Here is a 3,875-nt window from a genome sequence, read left to right on the forward strand (position 1 = left end):
AGATCACAAGCAGGCAGAGAGGCAGACAGAGAGGAAGGGAAGCAGGCTCCCTGCTGAGCAGAGAGCCCGACATGGGGCTCGATCCCAGGACCCTGGAATCATGACCCGAGGCGAAGGCAGAGGCTTTAACCCACTGAGCCACCCAGGCGCCCCGAATTTTTACTTTTTAAAAATGAAACCTATCCTTATTCAAAAATTCTGCATATTAGTTTCCTAAAGGAGAAAAATAAGGACACTGAAACTAATACTAAGTGACTTTTCACTGCAGCCTTTTTCCTTACATTTATTTCAGTGTCTTTAAGGATCAAGCTCAGTGCTATCCACTGATTCCTACCTACCCCCCCCCATGCACTTTTTTTGGATACTGACAACACCCTAATTTACTATCCTGAAGTGGTTGTTCTGGCATAATAAGCTGGTATTTTTAGAGCTCCAGAGCCACTTTTTGGTGTCTCAAAGCTCTAAGCCATTTTGATGAGCAGTAGGGGAAAAGTGGGAAGAGAAAGTGGAGATATGAAGAAGGAAAGTCTAGACAAAAATGGGCATTGGGGAATTTGAGAATGAGATTGGTAAACCAAAGAAGATGCATACTGCATTTGGGATCCATGCCAGCACTTAACAAGGCATGTTGGTAGCTCAGGAACCGAAACCTTTAGATCCCAGGATGGACTCCCATTAAAGTGAATTCATTTCTAGCATAGTGTCACAATGAGGTTCCTGTTACACTTTCTCATCCTCGGGTCTCTGTTTCACGCTCCTGGATATCTGATACCTCTGCACTAGGAAAATTTTGAGTACGGTAATAGAAACTTACCTGATGTGCTGAAAGGGATAAGAACTTGGACATTTTGCAGTGGGAACGCTTCAGCTTTCTTGCAGTTTCAGAGTGGCAACAACAAGGGGTAACTAACTCCGTTTTACCCCAAAATCCCATTTTTTCTCCCCAGAAAGTCAGGCTCAGCAAGTTTCTAGCACCAGACATTACATCTTCTAATTGGAGAGGATTCTTAAATTACAGTGCACTCTTATTTTATCACAAATAGGGTATTTGGCTCTCTGCAGGTGTTTGTTATGCAAATAAGGGCAGAGAAGGCCTCAAACTTTTGTTTTCTCCCCCTTCTGAAATGTAGGGGGTCACTGGGGGAAGTGTTTGTCTTTTTCCCTGGCACCTAGAAGAGGTCAGTGGAGGAAGGGAAGGCCTTGGATTTGCTTTAATAATAGTGTTTCTACCACTTAAAAACTCCAATAGGATCTGCCTAAAGAAAATCAAACCCCTAAGGGCATATGGGTAGCTCAGTTGGTTAAGCATCTGTCCGCATTCAGCTCAGGTCATGATCCCAGGATCCTGAGATTGAGTCCCACTGGGGCTTTCTGCTCAGCAGGGGATGGGGGTGGGGGTGTGTGTCTGCCTCCCCCTCTCCCTCTGCCTGTTGTTCTGCCTACTTGTGCCCTCTCTCCCTCTGTCTCTCAAATAAATAAAATCTTTTTTTAAAAAAATCAGGGACGCCTGGCTCAGTGGGTTAAGCCTCTGCCTTCTGCTCAGGTCATGATCTTAGGGTCCTGGGATGGGGCCCGAATCTGGCTCCCTGCTCAGCAGGGAGCCTGCTTCCCCCCCACCTCTCTGCCTGTTTCTGCCTACTTGTGATCGAGCTCGCTCGCTCTCTCTCAAATAAAATCTTTAAAATAAAAAAAAAACAAAACCCTAAAATAGAGTAAGTTCATTTATGGATCATATATTAAGGCTGGAGGAGTAAAGTATATTTTTTTAATCTAAAGGATTGTGGTTTGGGGAGTCAAGTGCCTAAATTAATAAAATAAAAAAATTAATAAAATAAAAAGATCTGGAAAGGTACACTTTCCCCCCCCAAACATGAACCCTACTTTAATTTACTGCATACAATTTATAATAACCCTCCTGCTTATCATTGTTTTCTAAACTTGATAATTTCTCTTTCCATTCTCATTTGTCTGTCTAAAACCATATTTGTCTTCAGTAGCAACCTTGTGTTCCCCATTCAGTGTGTGTGTGTGTGTGTGTGTGTGTGTGTGTGTGTGTGTGTGTATATATTCCATATATATATACACATTATATATATTCCAAGAAGATGTATATATGTGTATATATATTCCAAGAAAATGTATGTGTATATATATGTATATGTGTATATATGTATTCCAAGAAAAGCATACTAGAATGGTCCTGTTTTCCTATTTTGACCTGAAAGGAATGGAAGGGAGGAGCTGTGAGAAGAACCCAGAGATTGTGAACATACGTTCATTTTCAAGGACAAACTAAATCTGTGATGGACATTAACACCATTCCTTTTAACAAACAGGTTCAAATTAAAAATGGTACAGTTAGGGGCACCTGGGTGTCTCAGTGGGTTAAGCCTCTGCCTTCGGCTCGGGTCATGATCTCAGGGTCCTGGGATCGAGCCCCGCATCGGGCTCTCTGCTCAGCGGGGAGCCTGCTTCCCTCTCTCTCTATGCCTGCCTCTCTGCCTGCTTGTGAACTCTCTCTTTCTCTCTGTCAAATAAATTAAATATTTAACAAACAAAAAAAAGGTACAGTTATCATGAAATAGTGTTGGCCATTTGCTTTGTTCTTGCTCAGTACTGCCCCAGATGTTGGACCCGGCTCTATTTTAGACAGATACCTCTGACTGGTGACATTTACATCTTAAGATGGGCACTGGTAAGAACACTCAGTTGACCTGAAAATAAAGGACTGAAGAAAACACATGGAATTGTGACCCCTTGTTCAGCCAGCCCGAAAGACTATGCCACATTTAAGAGCCATACCGCTGGTCACATAAACCTGCAAATATATTTGAAGCCATTGAATTGTACACATCAAATGGGTAAATTGTATCTCAGTAAAGCTGTCTTTAAGAAAAAGGGGGGAAAAAAAGCCGAGGCATAAGAAAGCTCTTAGTTAAAAAAAAAATAAGAGGAAAATCATACCTCTTATTTTTCTTCTTCGGAAGTTCTTCAATTTGATCATGCCATCATTTTCGGCCTTTGAAATGTTCTACTCTTGCCACCATGTCTTCCCTTCCACACGCTTGTATGATGTCACGTCTATAAAACAGGATATTATCCATCTCACAGAGTTAACAGAATTATAATGAAAGTATTTGGCACACAGTGACCTGAATTGAGTAAACACTTGAGTCTTGGAAAGCCCTCGGCTCCACAAAGCTTAGCTGGGGGTGACAAATTCTTTCAGGCAGATTTCCGACTCAGTTATTAGGGAGATGAAGATGTGTCTACTGTCTAGTATCTTAGGCCAAGAGAACCCAGATGCTATGTATGATGTTGCCAGCAAGAGGACCCAAGTTTGCTTTCCATTCACAGCCTCACTCTTGGCTACAGACTGGAATTCAGTACTATTCTGGGGTGGTCTTTTGGGGCCCCCATTAGATTGATCTGACCCTCCTGGGGCTCCAGTGATTTCCTGCAGACTGGAAATTAAAGTATCAGTTAAGAGAAAGAAATCAGAATGAAATGCATCTTCCAAAGATTCCATCAGAAAATTTTAAAATAACCCATTATTCACTATTCATGGGTTGATTTTTACTGTTTTCTCCTTGCCCTCCAGAAAACAAATCCCAAAATCAAAATGCAGAGCAATATCTAAGGTAGCCCAAAGAAGACCCCGAAATAAATAGCTAAAACAACCTGGTGAATTTCAAGAATTCTTTCTCCTAAAATGTCAAATTAACTATTATTACCAACTTTTTCCTGTGCAGCAACAAATACTCTAGTTAGAAGACTGTAAGCCATAAAAGTCCTTAGACTTTGACAGAAAATTTGAAAGCCCTCATATTTCATGCTTATTGAAAGGACCCTTGTACTAAAGTGACTGACTAAAT

The sequence above is a fragment of the Enhydra lutris genome, unplaced genomic scaffold, assembly GCF_002288905.1.
Source record: "Enhydra lutris kenyoni isolate GAN:26980312 unplaced genomic scaffold, ASM228890v2 scaffoldscaffold16, whole genome shotgun sequence".
In the NCBI taxonomy this organism is placed as follows: Eukaryota; Metazoa; Chordata; class Mammalia; order Carnivora; family Mustelidae; genus Enhydra; species Enhydra lutris.